Source organism: Salvelinus fontinalis, chromosome 16, assembly GCF_029448725.1.
Source record: "Salvelinus fontinalis isolate EN_2023a chromosome 16, ASM2944872v1, whole genome shotgun sequence".
Lineage (NCBI taxonomy): Eukaryota > Metazoa > Chordata > Actinopteri > Salmoniformes > Salmonidae > Salvelinus > Salvelinus fontinalis.
The window spans coordinates 23,482,157-23,504,367 of NC_074680.1; positions in this window are offsets into that span (position 1 = coordinate 23,482,157).

Here is a 22,211-nt window from a genome sequence, read left to right on the forward strand (position 1 = left end):
TCGTTGTCTCTGATTGAGAACCATACTTAGGTAGTTCTTGCCCACATGGTTTTTGTGGGTAGTTGTTTCCTGTTTTGTGTTTTTTCACCTTATAGGACTGTTTCGTGTCATTCACTCTCTTTGTTGTTTTTTTGTCATTCAGTGTTCAGTTTATTTGATTAAATTTACTATGAACACTTACCACGCTGTGTGTTGGTCCGATGATTCCTATTCCTCATCATCAGACGAAGAGGAGGAGTGTTACATAGGCAAGTCAGTTAAGAACAAATTCTTGTTTACAGTGACTAACATAAATGACATAGTGAAAATAGAGAAGCCTGTACAGAATAAAAATATTACAAAAATGTATCCTGTTTGCAATTAGGCACTAAAGTAATACTGCTAAAACTGTGGCAAAGAAATTTACTTTTGGTCCTGAATACAAAGCCCTATGTTTGAGGCAAATCCAACACAAAACATCATTGAGTACCACTCTTCATATTTTCAAGCATGGTGGTGGCTGCATCATGTTATGAGTATGCTTGTCATTGGCAAGGACTAGGGAGTTGTTTAGGATAAAAATAAATGGAATAGAGCTAAGCACAGGCAAAATCCTAGAGGAAAACCTGGTTCAGTTTGCATTCCAACAGACACTGGTGGACAAATTCACCTTTCAGCAGGAAAATACCCTAAAACACAAGACCACATATACACTGGAGTTGCTTACCAAGGTGACATTAAACGTTCCTGAGTGGCCTAGCTGCAGTTTTGACTTAAATCGGCTTCAAAATCTATGGCAAGAAAATAACTGTCTATCAATGATACACAGTCAACTTGACAGAGTTTGAAGAATTTTTTAAAGAAGGTAAGTATTGTACAATCAAGGTGGACTTAGAGACTTACCCAGAAAGAATCACTGCTGTAATTGCTGCCTAAGGTTATTCTAACATGTATTGCCTCAGGGGGTTGAATACTTATCTAATCAAGACATCTTTGTTTTTTATTATTCATTTGAATTGTTGACAAAAAATTACTATTCAAATCATTTTAATCTCACTTTTGTGACACAACAACATTTTGAAAAAGTAAAGACTATTTTTTGAAGGCATTGTATGTAACGTAAAGAGTAAGAGTAGAACATGTAGTGATTACCTACACGGTATGGGGATGGGCTTGGTGTAGGAACATGACGTCATTTATCTCTGTGATTTCTCTGTGAGGAACATCTGCATTGAGTGACTGTTTAGAACAGGCCGCTGTCAGACAGCCAGCGTGTGGAATGAAACCCAATCTAAAGGAGACCTGACATGGGCCAAAACTAGCTGCTATCACCAGTCAGTTCTCCAGAGAGATTCATACATCAAGATTGAATGTTTTTAGATCCAACACCGTGACAAGCAGGGGATTTTCCATAAACATTCATTCATGTTTGCTTCATTTGAGAAGTGTAGAGAAAGAGGAGTGGAAATGCTGTGAGGAGTAGAAAGGCCTGACAAGTACATGGACAATACTATTTTTTCTATTTTTTTTGTCCTACCATTGTCAAAACTGTTTCTTAATTCTTCTTGTCAGCTCAATATGTATTCTATTTTAAAAGAAACCGTGTTTGATCTCACTATGTTCCATTTAAAAAAAAAAAGTTGTTTTATACCAGAATCAGTTTTACAATGATGTATTTCTCTACTGTACATGAAGTACAAGATAAGAATCTGGGCTAAGAAGATGATTGTAAGAGCTGATATTACCTCAGGCTAATGCCATAAACAAGACTGGGGATACATTTACCTCAGGCTAATGCCATAAACAAGACTGGAGATACATTTACCTCAGGCTAATGCCATAAACAAGATTGGAGATACCTTTACCTCAGGCTAATGCCATAAACAAGACTGGAGATACATTTACCTCAAGCTAATGCCATAAACAAGACTGGGGATACATTTACCTCAGGCTAATGCCATAAACAAGACTGGAGATACATTTACCTCAGGCTAATGCCATAAACAAGACTGGAGATACATTTACCTCAGGCTAATGCCATAAACAATATACATTTACCTCAGGCTAATTCCATAAACAAGACTGGAGATACATTTACCTCAGGCTAATGCCATAAACAAGACTGGAGATACATTTACCTCAGGCTAATGCCATAAACAAGACTGGAGATACATTTACCTCAGGCTAATGCCATAAACAAGACTGGAGATACATTTACCTCAGGCTAATGCCATAAACAAGACTGGGGATACATTTACCTCAGGCTAATGCCATAAACAAGACTGGAGATACATTTACCTCAGGCTAATGCCATAAACAAGACTGGAGATACCTTTACCTCAGGCTAATGCCATAAACAAGACTGGAGATACATTTACCTCAGGCTAATGCCATAAACAAGACTGGGGATACATTTACCTCAGGCTAATGCCATAAACAAGACTGGGGATACATTTAGACAGACATTGTCAGATGTTTATGAAATGTGTGTCTTTATGAAACGCTGCTGCTTTACCAGTGGGCACTGAAGCATTCAAACCAACATTCACATCTGAAAGACTTTACTGTCTAGGTACATGGAAACAGTCTTTGATGAAAGCAGAATGTATGCACAAATTGACTTAAATAATGATACAAAATATACAGTATATACAATATATCCTAGTGGGCATAGAGGTGGCTAGTGAAAACAACCCGACAAGCTCTCTCTATCTGGGAGAGGAAGAAAGGAACAGAAAGAAAACGAGGAAGAGGTGAGGAGGACAAGTGAATTGAGCATAGGCCTTAGCACTCTGATAATGCATCACACTTAAGTTCCTTCACATATTAAGTCACATCTGACTACCAACAGGAGGCTTCCGTCAAGATGCATCAGACTTCCTTCACTTGAGAGAGGGCAGCAACATTTAAAATTAAAAAAGAAACATCCCCTGAAGGATGCCACAATGGCACTGCATGTGTCCTAAATGCCACCCTATTCCCTATGAAGTGTACTATTTTTGACCATTTGCTCTGTTCAAATGATGTGCACTATATAGATAATAGGGTGAAATTTGTGACACAACCTAGCACTGCCTTTCATTATCAATGCTCCTGCCTCTCGCTCGCCTGTGTGTCACCTGTGTTAAGGCATGGTGTAGCAGTGATTGTGCACGCACAGTAAATTACTATTTACCTGCCTATGCCTTTAAAAGTCACTATCTTCTCCAATGAGGCACCACACCTCCCACCACCACCTCTCCTCTCCTCCTTTACTCTCTCTCTTCCTCCATCTCTAATCCCCCACTCCCCAGGCTCCTGGTTGCCCTGCATTGTTCCACTGAGTTCTTCTTTCTTGCCCTCAAGTTTCCTCTATTGATTTCTTCATCCATCCTCTTCTCCCCACATCCATCTCTCTGAATTTGTCAAATTAATTTCTACTTTTTCACAGATGCCATTCTTCTTCTTCTTCTTGTTCTTTTTCTCCTCCTCCACCTCCCCTCCTCCTCTTTCTTCCTCCACCTTTCTGTTATCTCTCCCTCCTCTCTCTCCCTTTCATCCCCCTCTACTTCATTCCTAGGTCTTCTGTTTTTTGTTGTTGCGGTCCCTCTGTTTATACAATCCCATGTTTTGAAGTGACAGGCCAGGATAGACATGTAATATTAAAGAGGGGACACATGCATTTTTTACATCTAATTAGTCACTTCCCAGTTAACATATTGTGGCTCACGGGGGCAGGCCTGATCCATCCGCCAGCCAACCTGCCTGGGCTGTGAGGGAGCGACGGGTATAGAAAGGCCTCTGCTCTGCCATCTCTAATGTATTCTCCTCTAATGTAAGTAGTAATCATAGCACTAAGGTTAATTAATAGCCCTAAGTAGCCAGGGTTTTCACAGAATATCAGCCCTGTAGAATCACCGGTGCACCAAATAAGGGCCATTTTTTCCTCTCTCTATTCACCTGTTAATGGCCCTCTTTCAGTGCCGCTCTGTGCGCTGCTGGGCAGAGAAAGGGAATGTACAGGATAGGAAGCACTGAGGTGACACTCTAACAGTTTACAGATGAAACTCTAGCCCCACAGCTTACACCACGGTGGAAGACCTGTCCCTTAATCCCTCACACGCCGCCTCTGATACACAAACACACCGCCTCTGATATACACACACACCGCCTCTGATACACACACACACCGCCTCTGATACACACACACACAACGCCTCTGATACACACACACACACCGCCTCTGATACACATACACACACCGCCTCTGATACACACACACACACCGCCTCTGATACACACACACACACCGCCTCTGATACACACACACACACACCGCCTCTGATACACATTCCGCCTCTGATACACAAACACACACCGCCTCTGACACACACACACACACACCGCCTCTGATACACACACACACACACACACGCCACCTCTGATACACAAACACACGCCGCCTCTGATACACACACACACACACACACACACCGCCTCTGACACACAAACACACACCGCCTCTGATACACACACACACACCGCCTCTGATACACACACACGCCGCCTCTGACACACAAACACAACGCCTCTGATACACACACACACCACCTCTGATACACATACACACAACGCCTCTGATACACACACACACACCGCCTCTGATACACATACACACACACACACGCCGCCTCTGATACACAAACACAACGCCTCTGATACACACACACACCGCCTCTGATACACAAACACACACCGCCTCTGACACACACACACACACACACACACACCGCCTCTGACACACACACACACACCGCCTCTGATACACACACACGCCACCTCTGATACACACACACACACACACGCCACCTCTGATACACAAACACAACGCCTCTGATACACACACACACCGCCTCTGATACACAAACACACACCGCCTCTGACACACACACACACACACACCGCCTCTGACACACACACACACACCGCCTCTGATACACACACACACACACCACCTCTGATACACACACACACACTCCTTCTGATACACACATACACAACGCCTCTGGTACACACATACACACCGCCTCTGATACACACACACACACCGCCTCTGATACACACATACACACCGCCTCTGATACACATACACACAACGCCTCTGATACACACACACACACCGCCTCTGATACACATACACACACCGCCTCTGATACACACACACACACCGCCTCTGATACACACACACACACCGCCTCTGATACACACACACACACACCGCCTCTGATACACACACACACACCGCCTCTGATACTGATACATACACCGCCTCTGATAAACACACCGCCTCTGATACACACACACACACACACCGCCTCTGATACACACACACACGCCGCCTCTGATACACACACACACACCGCATCTGATACTGATACATACACCGCCTCTGATAAACACACCGCCTCTGATACACACACACACACACCGCCTCAGATACTGATACATACACCGACTCTGATAAACACACTGCCTCTGATACACACACACACACACACACCGCCTCTGATACACACACACACACCGCCTCTGATACACACACACACACCACATCTGATACTGATACATACACCACCTCTGATAAACACACCGCCTCTGATACACACACACACACACCGCCTCTGATATTGATACATACACCGCCTCTGATAAACACACCGCCTCTGACACACACACACACAGCCTCTGATACACACACACACACCGCATCTGATACTGATACATACACCGCCTCTGATAAACACACCGCCTCTGACACACACACACACACCGCCTCTGATACACACACACACACCGCCTCTGACACACGCACACACACCGCCTCTGATACACACATACACACCGCCTCTGGTACAAACACAAACACAGCCTCTGATGCACACACACACACCGCCTCTGATACTGATACATACACCGCCTCTGATACACACACACACTGCCTCTTACACACGCACACACACCGCCTTTGATACACAGACACGCCGCCTCTGATACACACACACACACGTCGCCTCTGATACACACAAACATACTGCCTCTGATACACACACACAATGCCTCTGACACATCCACACACACCGCCTTTGATACACAGACACGCCGCCTCTGATACACACACACACACACACCGCCTCTGATACACACAAACACTGCCTCTGACACACACACACACCGCCTCTGATACACACACACCTCCTCTGATACACACACCGCCTCTGATACACACACACACCGCCTCTGATACACACACACACTGCCTCTGACACACACACACACACCGCCTCTGATACACACACACACTGACTCTGACACACACACACACCGCCTCTGATACTGATACATACACCGCCTCTGATACACACACACACTGCCTCTTACACACGCACACACACCGCCTTTGATACACAGACACGCCGCCTCTGATACACACACACACACGTCGCCTCTGATACACACACACATACTGCCTCTGATACACACACACAATGCCTCTGACACATCCACACACACCGCCTTTGATACACAGACACGCCGCCTCTGATACACACACACACACACCGCCTCTGATACACACAAACACTGCCTCTGACACACACACACACCGCCTCTGATACACACACACCTCCTCTGATACACACACCGCCTCTGACACACACACTCACCGCCTCTGACACACATACACACCGCCTCCCGTACACACACACACACACCGCCTCTGATACACATACACACACACCGCCTCTGATACACACACACACACCGCCTCTGATACACACACACACACCACCTCTGATACACACACACACACTCCTTCTGATACACACATACACAACGCCTCTGGTACACACATACACACCGCCTCTGATACACACACACACACCGCCTCTGATACACACATACACACCGCCTCTGATACACATACACACAACGCCTCTGATACACACACACACACCGCCTCTGATACACACACACACACACCACCTCTGATACACACACACACACTCCTTCTGATACACACATACACAACGCCTCTGGTACACACATACACACCGCCTCTGATACACACACACACACCGCCTCTGATACACACATACACACCGCCTCTGATACACATACACACACCGCCTCTGATACACACACACACACCGCCTCTGATACACACACACACACCGCCTCTGATACACACACACACACACCGCATCTGATAGACACACACACACCGCCTCTGATACTGATACATACACCGCCTCTGATACACACACACACACACACCGCCTCTGATACACACACACACACACACCGCCTCTGATACACACACACACACCGCATCTGATACTGATACATACACCGCCTCTGATAAACACACCGCCTCTGATACACACACACACACCGCCTCTGATACTGATACATACACCGCCTCTGATAAACACACCGCCTCTGATACACACACACACACACCGCCTCTGATACACACACACACACCGCCTCTGTTACTGATGCATACACCGCCTCTGATAAACACACCGCCTCTGATACACACACACACACACACCGCCTCTGATACACACACACACACCGCCTCTGATACACACACACACACCGCATCTGATACTGATACATACACCGCCTCTGATAAACACACCGCCTCTGACACACACACACACACACACCGCCTCTGATACACAGACACACACCGCCTCTGACACACGCACACACACCGCCTCTGATACACAGATACACACCGCCTCTGGTACAAACACAAACACAACTTCTGATGCACACACACACACCGCCTCTGATACTGATACATACACCGCCTCTGATAAACACACCGCCTCTGTTACACACACACACTGCCTCTGACACACGCACACACACCGCCTTTGATACACAGACACGCCGCCTCTGATACACACACACACACACGTCGCCTCTGATACACACACACATACTGCCTCTGATACACACACACAATGCCTCTGACACATCCACACACACCGCCTTTGATACACAGACACGCCGCCTCTGATACACACACACACACCGCCTCTGATACACACAAACACTGCCTCTGACACACACACACACCGCCTCTGATACACACACACCTCCTCTGATACACACACACCTCCTCTGATACACACACCGCCTCTGATACACACACAAACCGCCTCTGATACACACACACACTGCCTCTGACACACACACACACACACCGCCTCTGATACACACACACACTGACTCTGACACACATACACACCGCCTCTGGTACACACACACACACCTCCTCTGATACACACACCGCCTCTGACACACACACTCACCGCCTCTGACACACATACACACCGCCTCTGGTACACACACACACAACGCCTCTGATACACATACACACACACCGCCTCTGATACACATACACAAACAGCCTCTGATGGACACACACACACCGCCTTTGATACACACACACACCGCCTCTGATACACACACACACACAGCCTCTGATACACACACACACACACAGCCTCTGATACACACACACACCGCCTTTGATACACACACATACCGCCTCTGATACACACACACACACTCCTTCTGATACACACATACACAACGCCTCTGGTACACACACACACACCGCCTCTGATACATACACACACACCGCCTCTGATACACATACATACACCGCCTCTGATACACACATACACACCGCCTCTGATACACACACACACACCGCCTCTGATACACACAAACACACACCGCCTCTGATACACACACACACACCACCTCTGATACACACACACACACTCCTTCTGATACACACATACACAACGCCTCTGGTACACACATACACACCGCCTCTGATACACACACACACACCGCCTCTGATACACACATACACACCGCCTCTGATACACATACACACAACGCCTCTGATACACACACACACACCGCCTCTGATACACATACACACACCGCCTCTGATACACACACACACACCGCCTCTGATACACACACACACACCGCCTCTGATACACACACACACACACCGCCTCTGATACACACACACACACCGCCTCTGATACTGATACATATACCGCCTCTGATAAACACACCGCCTCTGATACACACACACACACACACCGCCTCTGATACACACACACACACCGCCTCTGATACACACACACACACCGCATCTGATACTGATACATACACCGCCTCTGATAAACACACCGCCTCTGATACACACACACACACCACCTCTGATACTGATACATACACCGCCTCTGATAAACACACCGCCTCTGATACACACACACACACACACCGCCTCTGATACACACACACACATCGCCTCTGATACACACACACACACCACATCTGATACTGATACATACACCGCCTCTGATAAACACACCGCCTCTGATACACACACACACACACCGCCTCTGATACACATACATACACACCGCCTCTGATACACACACACACACCACATCTGATACTGATACATACACCGCCTCTGATAAACACACCGCCTCTGATACACACACACACACACCGCCTCTGATATTGATACATACACCGCCTCTGATAAACACACCGCCTCTGATACACACACACACACACACCGCCTCTGATACACACACACACACCGCCTCTGATACACACACACACACCGCATCTGATACTGATACATACACCGCCTCTGATAAACACACCGCCTCTGACACACACACACACACACACCGCCTCTGATACACACACACACACACCGCCTCTGACACACGCACACACACCGCCTCTGATACACACATACACACCGCCTCTGGTACAAACACAAACACAGCCTCTGATGCACACACACACACACCGCCTCTGATACTGATACATACACCGCCTCTGATAAACACACCGCCTCTGATACACACACACACTGCCTCTTACACACGCACACACACCGCCTTTGATACACAGACACGCCGCCTCTGATACACACACACACACGTCGCCTCTGATACACACACACATACTGCCTCTGATACACACACACAATGCCTCTGACACATCCACACACACCGACTTTGATACACAGACACGCCGCCTCTGATACACACAAACACACACACCGCCTCTGATACACACAAACAATGCCTCTGACACACACACACACCGCCTCTGATACACACACACCTCCTCTGATACACACACCGCCTCTGATACACACACACACCGCCTCTGATACACACACACACTGCCTCTGACACACACACACACACCGCCTCTGATACACACACACACTGACTCTGACACACATACACACCGCCTCTGGTACACACACACACACACCTCCTCTGATACACACACCGCCTCTGACACACACACTCACCGCCTCTGACACACATACACACCGCCTCTGGTACACACACACACACCGCCTCTGATACACATACACACACACCGCCTCTGATACACATGCACAAACAGCCTCTGATGCACACACACACACCGCCTTTGATACACACACACACCGCCTCTGATACACACAAACACAGCCTCTGATACACACACACACACCGCCTCTGATACACACACACACACACACAGCCTCTGATACACACATACACACCGCCTCTGGTACACACACACACAACGCCTCTGAAACACATACACACACACCGCCTCTGATACACATACACAAACAGCCTCTGATGGACACACACACACCGCCTTTGATACACACACACACCGCCTCTGATACACACACACACACAGCCTCTGATACACACACACACACACAGCCTCTGATACACACACACACCGCCTTTGATACACACACATACCGCCTCTGATACACACACACACACTCCTTCTGATACACACATACACAACACCTCTGGTACACACACACACACCGCCTCTGATACATACACACACACCGCCTCTGATACACATACATACACCGCCTCTGATACACACATACACACCGCCTCTGATACACACACACACACCGCCTCTGATACACACACACACACCGCCTCTGATACACACACACACACCACCTCTGATACACACACACACACTCCTTCTGATACACACATACACAACGCCTCTGGTACACACATACACACCGCCTCTGATACACACACACACACCGCCTCTGATACACACATACACACCGCCTCTGATACACATACATACACCGCCTCTGATACACACACACACACCGCCTCTGATACACACACACACACCGCCTCTGATACACACACACACACACCGCATCTGATAGACACACACACACCGCCTCTGATACTGATACATACACCGCCTCTGATACACACACACACACACACCGCCTCTGATACACACACACACACCGCATCTGATACTGATACATACACCGCCTCTGATAAACACACCGCCTCTGATACACACACACACACCGCCTCTGATACTGATACATACACCGCCTCTGATAAACACACCGCCTCTGATACACACACACACACACACCGCCTCTGATACACACACACACACCGCCTATGTTACTGATACATACACCGCCTCTGATAAACACACCGCCTCTGATACACACACACACACACACCGCCTCTGATACACACACACACACCGCCTCTGATACACACACACACACCGCATCTGATACTGATACATACACCGCCTCTGATAAACACACCGCCTTTGACACACACACACACACACACCGCCTCTGATACACAGACACACACCGCCTCTGACACACGCACACACACCGCCTCTGATACACAGATACACACCGCCTCTGGTACAAACACAAACAAAACTTCTGATGCACACACACACACCGCCTCTGATACTGATACATACACCGCCTCTGATAAACACACCGCCTCTGATACACACACACACTGCCTCTGACACACGCACACACACCGCCTTTGATACACAGACACGCCGCCTCTGATACACACACACACACGTCGCCTCTGATACACACACACATACTGCCTCTGATACACACACACAATGCCTCTGACACATCCACACACACCGCCTTTGATACACAGACACGCCGCCTCTGATACACACACACACACCGCCTCTGATACACACAAACACTGCCTCTGACACACACACACACCGCCTCTGATACACACACACCTCCTCTGATACACACACACCTCCTCTGATACACACACCGCCTCTGATACACACACAAACCGCCTCTGATACACACACACACTGCCTCTGACACACACACACACACACCGCCTCTGATACACACACACACTGACTCTGACACACATACACACCGCCTCTGGTACACACACACACACCTCCTCTGATACACACACCGCCTCTGACACACACACTCACCGCCTCTGACACACATACACACCGCCTCTGGTACACACACACACAACGCCTGTGATACACATACACACACACCGCCTCTGATACACATACACAAACAGCCTCTGATGGACACACACACACCGCCTTTGATACACACACACACCGCCTCTGATACACACACACACACACACAGCCTCTGATACACACACACACACACAGCCTCTGATACACACACACACCGCCTTTGATACACACACATACCGCCTCTGATACACACACACACACTCCTTCTGATACACACATACACAACGCCTCTGGTACACACACACACACCGCCTCTGATACATACACACACACCGCCTCTGATACACATACATACACCGCCTCTGATACACACATACACACCGCCTCTGATACACACACACACACCGCCTCTGATACACACAAACACACACCGCCTCTGATACACACACACACACCACCTCTGATACACACACACACACTCCTTCTGATACACACATACACAACGCCTCTGGTACACACATACACACCGCCTCTGATACACACACACACACCGCCTCTGATACACACATACACACCGCCTCTGATACACATACACACAACGCCTCTGATACACACACACACACCGCCTCTGATACACATACACACACCGCCTCTGATACACACACACACACCGCCTCTGATACACACACACACACCGCCTCTGATACACACACACACACACCGCCTCTGATACACACACACACACCGCCTCTGATACTGATACATATACCGCCTCTGATAAACACACCGCCTCTGATACACACACACACACACACCGCCTCTGATACACACACACACACCGCCTGTGATACACACACACACACCGCATCTGATACTGATACATACACCGCCTCTGATAAACACACCGCCTCTGATACACACACACACACCACCTCTGATACTGATACATACACCGCCTCTGATAAACACACCGCCTCTGATACACACACACACCGCCTCTGATACACACACACACATCGCCTCTGATACACACACACACACCACATCTGATACTGATACATACACCGCCTCTGATAAACACACCGCCTCTGATACACACACACACACACCGCCTCTGATACACATACACACACACCGCCTCTGATACACACACACACACCACATCTGATACTGATACATACACCGCCTCTGATAAACACACCGCCTCTGATACACACACACACACACCGCCTCTGATATTGATACATACACCGCCTCTGATAAACACACCGCCTCTGATACACACACACACACACACCGCCTCTGATACACACACACACCGCCTCTGATACACACACACACACCGCATCTGATACTGATACATACACCGCCTCTGATAAACACACCGCCTCTGACACACACACACACACACACCGCCTCTGATACACACACACACACACCGCCTCTGACACACGCACACACACCGCCTCTGATACACACATACACACCGCCTCTGGTACAAACACAAACACAGCCTCTGATGCACACACACACACACCGCCTCTGATACTGATACATACACCGCCTCTGATAAACACACCGCCTCTGATACACACACACACTGCCTCTTACACACGCACACACACCGCCTTTGATACACAGACACGCCGCCTCTGATACACACACACACACGTCGCCTCTGATACACACACACATACTGCCTCTGATACACACACACAATGCCTCTGACACATCCACACACACCGCCTTTGATACACAGACACGCCGCCTCTGATACACACAAACACACACACCGCCTCTGATACACACAAACAATGCCTCTGACACACACACACACCGCCTCTGATACACACACACCTCCTCTGATACACACACCGCCTCTGATACACACACACACCGCCTCTGATACACACACACACTGCCTCTGACACACACACACACACACCGCCTCTGATACACACACACACTGACTCTGACACACATACACATCGCCTCTGGTACACACACACACACACCTCCTCTGATACACACACCGCCTCTGACACACACACTCACCGCCTCTGACACACATACACACCGCCTCTGGTACACACACACACACCGCCTCTGATACACATACACACACACCGCCTCTGATACACATGCACAAACAGCCTCTGATGCACACACACACACCGCCTTTGATACACACACACACCGCCTCTGATACACACACACATACCGCCTCTGATACACAAACACACAGCCTCTGATACACACACACACACCGCCTCTGATACACACACACACACACACAGCCTCTGATACACACATACACACCGCCTCTGGTACACACACACACAACGCCTCTGAAACACATACACACACACCGCCTCTGATACACATACACAAACAGCCTCTGATGGACACACACACACCGCCTTTGATACACACACACACCGCCTCTGATACACACACACACACAGCCTCTGATACACACACACACACACAGCCTCTGATACACACACACACCGCCTTTGATACACACACATACCGCCTCTGATACACACACACACACTCCTTCTGATACACACATACACAACGCCTCTGGTACACACACACACACCGCCTCTGATACATACACACACACCGCCTCTGATACACATACATACACCGCCTCTGATACACACATACACACCGCCTCTGATACACACACACACACCGCCTCTGATACACACAAACACACACCGCCTCTGATACACACACACACACCACCTCTGATACACACACACACACTCCTTCTGATACACACATACACAACGCCTCTGGTACACACATACACACCGCCTCTGATACACACACACACACCGCCTCTGATACACACATACACACCGCCTCTGATACACATACACACAACGCCTCTGATACACACACACACACCGCCTCTGATACACATACACACACCGCCTCTGATACACACACACACACCGCCTCTGATACACACACACACCGCCTCTGATACACACACACACACACCGCCTCTGATACACACACACACACCGCCTCTGATACTGATACATATACCGCCTCTGATAAACACACCGCCTCTGATACACACACACACACACACCGCCTCTGATACACACACACACACCGCCTCTGATACTGATACATACACCGCCTCTGATAAACACACCGCCTCTGATACACACACACACACACACCGCCTCTGATACACACACACACATCACCTCTGATACACACACACACACCACATCTGATACTGATACATACACCGCCTCTGATAAACACACCGCCTCTGATACACACACACACACACCGCCTCTGATACACATACACACACACCGCCTCTGATACACACACACACACCACATCTGATACTGATACATACACCGCCTCTGATAAACACACCGCCTCTGATACACACACACACACACCGCCTCTGATATTGATACATACACCGCCTCTGATAAACACACCGCCTCTGATACACACACACACACACACCGCCTCTGATACACACACACACACCGCCTCTGATACACACACACACACCGCATCTGATACTGATACATACACCGCCTCTGATAAACACACCGCCTCTGACACACACACACACACACACCGCCTCTGATACACACACACACACACCGCCTCTGACACACGCACACACACCGCCTCTGATACACACATACACACCGCCTCTGGTACAAACACAAACACAGCCTCTGATGCACACACACACACACCGCCTCTGATACTGATACATACACCGCCTCTGATAAACACACCGCCTCTGATACACACACACACTGCCTCTTACACACGCACACACACCGCCTTTGATACACAGACACGCCGCCTCTGATACACACACACACACGTCGCCTCTGATACACACACACATACTGCCTCTGATACACACACACAATGCCTCTGACACATCCACACACACCGCCTTTGATACACAGACACGCCGCCTCTGATACACACAAACACACACACCGCCTCTGATACACACAAACAATGCCTCTGACACACACACACACCGCCTCTGATACACACACACCTCCTCTGATACACACACCGCCTCTGATACACACACACACCTCCTCTGATACACACACCGCCTCTGACACACACACTCACCGCCTCTGACACACATACACACCGCCTCTGGTACACACACACACACCGCCTCTGATACACATACACACACACCGCCTCTGATACACATGCACAAACAGCCTCTGATGCACACACACACACCGCCTTTGATACACACACACACCGCCTCTGATACACACACACATACCGCCTCTGATACACAAACACACAGCCTCTGATACACACACACACACCGCCTCTGATACACACACACACACACACAGCCTCTGATACACACATACACACCGCCTCTGGTACACACACACACAACGCCTCTGAAACACATACACACACACCGCCTCTGATACACATACACAAACAGCCTCTGATGGACACACACACACCGCCTTTGATACACACACACACCGCCTCTGATACACACACACACACAGCCTCTGATACACACACACACACACAGCCTCTGATACACACACACACCGCCTTTGATACACACACATACCGCCTCTGATACACACACACACACTCCTTCTGATACACACATACACAACGCCTCTGGTACACACACACACACCGCCTCTGATACATACACACACACCGCCTCTGATACACATACATACACCGCCTCTGATACACACATACACACCGCCTCTGATACACACACACACACCGCCTCTGATACACACAAACACACACCGCCTCTGATACACACACACACACCACCTCTGATACACACACACACACTCCTTCTGATACACACATACACAACGCCTCTGGTACACACATACACACCGCCTCTGATACACACACACACACCGCCTCTGATACACACATACACACCGCCTCTGATACACATACACACAACGCCTCTGATACACACACACACACCGCCTCTGATACACATACACACACCGCCTCTGATACACACACACACACCGCCTCTGATACACACACACACACCGCCTCTGATACACACACACACACACCGCCTCTGATACACACACACACACTGCCTCTGATACTGATACATATACCGCCTCTGATAAACACACCGCCTCTGATACACACACACACACACACCGCCTCTGATACACACACACACACCGCCTCTGATACTGATACATACACCGCCTCTGATAAACACACCGCCTCTGATACACACACACACACACACCGCCTCTGATACACACACACACATCGCCTCTGATACACACACACACACCACATCTGATACTGATACATACACCGCCTCTGATAAACACACCGCCTCTGATACACACACACACACACCGCCTCTGATACACATACACACACACCGCCTCTGATACACACACACACACCACATCTGATACTGATACATACACCGCCTCTGATAAACACACCGCCTCTGATACACACACACACACACCGCCTCTGATATTGATACATACACCGCCTCTGATAAACACACCGCCTCTGATACACACACACACACACACCGCCTCTGATACACACACACACACCGCCTCTGATACACACACACACACCGCATCTGATACTGATACATACACCGCCTCTGATAAACACACCGCCTCTGACACACACACACACACACACCGCCTCTGATACACACACACACACACCGCCTCTGACACACGCACACACACCGCCTCTGATACACACATACACACCGCCTCTGGTACAAACACAAACACAGCCTGTGATGCACACACACACACACCGCCTCTGATACTGATACATACACCGCCTCTGATAAACACACCGCCTCTGATACACACACACACTGCCTCTTACACACGCACACACACCGCCTTTGATACACAGACACGCCGCCTCTGATACACACACACACACGTCGCCTCTGATACACACACACATACTGCCTCTGATACACACACACAATGCCTCTGACACATCCACACACACCGCCTTTGATACACAGACACGCCGCCTCTGATACACACAAACACACACACCGCCTCTGATACACACAAACAATGCCTCTGACACACACACACACCGCCTCTGATACACACACACCTCCTCTGATACACACACCGCCTCTGATACACACACACACCGCCTCTGATACACACACACACTGCCTCTGACACACACACACACACCGCCTCTGATACACACACACACTGACTCTGACACACATACACACCGCCTCTGGTACACACACACACACACCTCCTCTGATACACACACCGCCTCTGACACACACACTCACCGCCTCTGACACACATACACACCGCCTCTGGTACACACACACACACCGCCTCTGATACACATACACACACACCGCCTCTGATACACATGCACAAACAGCCTCTGATGCACACACACACACCGCCTTTGATACACACACACACCGCCTCTGATACACACACACATACCGCCTCTGATACACATACACACAGCCTCTGATACACACACACACACCGCCTCTGATACACACACACACACACACAGCCTCTGATACACACACACACACCGCCTCTGATACATACACACACTGCGTCTGATACACACACCGCCTCTGATACACACACACATCGCCTCTGATACGCAGACACCACCTCTGATACAAACAAACACACCGCCTCTGATAGACACACACACCTCCTCTGATACACACACCTCCTCTGATACACACACCGCCTCTGATACGCACACACCACCTCTTATACACACACACCGCCTCTGATAGACACACACACCTCCTCTGATACACACACCGCCTCTGATACACACACACACACTGCCTCTGATACACACACACACACACCGCCTCTTATACACACACACACACGGCCTCTGATACACACACCGCCTCTGATACACACACACACACACCACCTCTGGTACACATACACACACACGTCGCCTCTGATACACACACACACCGCCTCTGATACACACACACACCGCCTCTGATACACACACACACACACCACCTCTGATACACACACACACCTCCTCTGATACACACACAGCACCTCAGATACACACACACACTGCCTCTGATACACACACACACACCGCCTCTGATACACACATACACCTCCTCTGATACACACACCGCCTCTGACACACACACACACACACCGCCTCTGACACACACACACTCACCGCCTCTGACACACTGCACACACCGCCTCTGATACACACACACACACACCGCCTCTGATACACACACACACCGCCTCTGATACACACACACACACACAGCCTCTGATACACACACACACACTCCTTCTGATACACACATACACAACGCCTCTGGTACACACACACACACCGCCTCTGATACATACACACACACCGCCTCTGATACACATACATACACCGCCTCTGATACACACATACACACCGCCTCTGATACACACACACACACCGCCTCTGATACACACAAACACACACCGCCTCTGATACACACACACACACCACCTCTGATACACACATACACAACGCCTCTGGTACACACACACACACCGCCTCTGATACACACAAACACACACCGCCTCTGATACACACACACACACACTCCTTCTGATACACACATACACAACGCCTCTGGTACACACATACACACCGCCTCTGATACACACACACACACCGCCTCTGATACACACATACACACCGCCTCTGATACACATACACACAACGCCTCTGATACACACACACACACCGCCTCTGATACACACAAACACACACCGCCTCTGATACACACACACACACCGCCTCTGATACACACACACACACCGCCTCTGATACACACACACACACACCGCCTCTGATACACACACACACACCGCCTCTGATACTGATACATACACCGCCTCTGATAAACACACCGCCTCTGATACACACACACACACACACCGCCTCTGATACACACACACACACCGCCTCTGATACACACACACACACCGCATCTGATACTGATACATACACCGCCTCTGATAAACACACCGCCTCTGATACACACACACACACCACCTCTGATACTGATACATACACCGCCTCTGATAAACACACCGCCTCTGATACACACACACACACACACCGCCTCTGATACACACACACACACCACATCTGATACTGATACATACACCGCCTCTGATAAACACACCGCCTCTGATACACACACACAAACACCGCCTCTGATACACATACACACACACCGCCTCTGATACACACACACACACCACATCTGATACTGATACATACACCGCCTCTGATAAACACACCGCCTCTGATACACACACACACACACCGCCTCTGATATTGATACATATACCGCCTCTGATAAACACACCGCCTCTGATACACACACACACACACACCGCCTCTGATACACACACACACACCGCCTCTGATACACACACACACACCGCATCTGATACTGATACATACACCGCCTCTGATAAACACACCGCCTCTGACACACACACACACACACACCGCCTCTGATACACACACACACACACCGCCTCTGACACACGCACACACACCGCCTCTGATACACACATACACACCGCCTCTGGTACAAACACAAACACAGCCTCTGATGCACACACACACCGCCTCTGATACTGATACATACACCGCCTCTGATAAACACACCGCCTCTGATACACACACACACTGCCTCTTACACACGCACACACACCGCCTTTGATACACAGACACGCCGCCTCTGATACACACACACACACGTCGCCTCTGATACACACACACATACTGCCTCTGATACACACACACAATGCCTCTGACACATCCACACACACCGCCTTTGATACACAGACACGCCGCCTCTGATACACACACACACACACACCGCCTCTGATACACACAAACAATGCCTCTGACACACACACACACCGCCTCTGGTACACACACACACACACCTCCTCTGATACACACACCGCCTCTGACACACACACTCACCGCCTATGATACACACACAGCACCTCTGATACACACACCGCCTCTGATACACACACACACCGCCTCTGATACACACACACACTGCCTCTGACACACACACACACACACACCGCCTCTGATACACACACACACTGACTCTGACACACATACACACCGCCTCTGGTACACACACACACACACCTCCTCTGATACACACACCGCCTCTGACACACACACACACCGCCTCTGATACACACACACACACCGCCTCTGATACACACATACACCTCCTCTGATACACACACCGCCTCTGACACACACACACACACACACCGCCTCTGACACACACACACTCACCGCCTCTGACACACTGCACACACCGCCTCTGATACACACACACACACACCGCCTCTGATACACACACACACCGCCTCTGATACACACACACACACACAGCCTCTGATACACACACACACACCGCCTCTGATACACACATACACAACGCCTCTGATACACACATACACAACGCCTCTGATACACACAAACACACACCGCCTCTGATACACACACACACACTCCTTCTGATACACACATACACAACGCCTCTGGTACACACACACACACCGCCTCTGATACATACACACACACCGCCTCTGATACACATACATACACCGCCTCTGATACACACATACACACCGCCTCTGATACACACACACACACCGCCTCTGATACACACAAACACACACCGCCTCTGA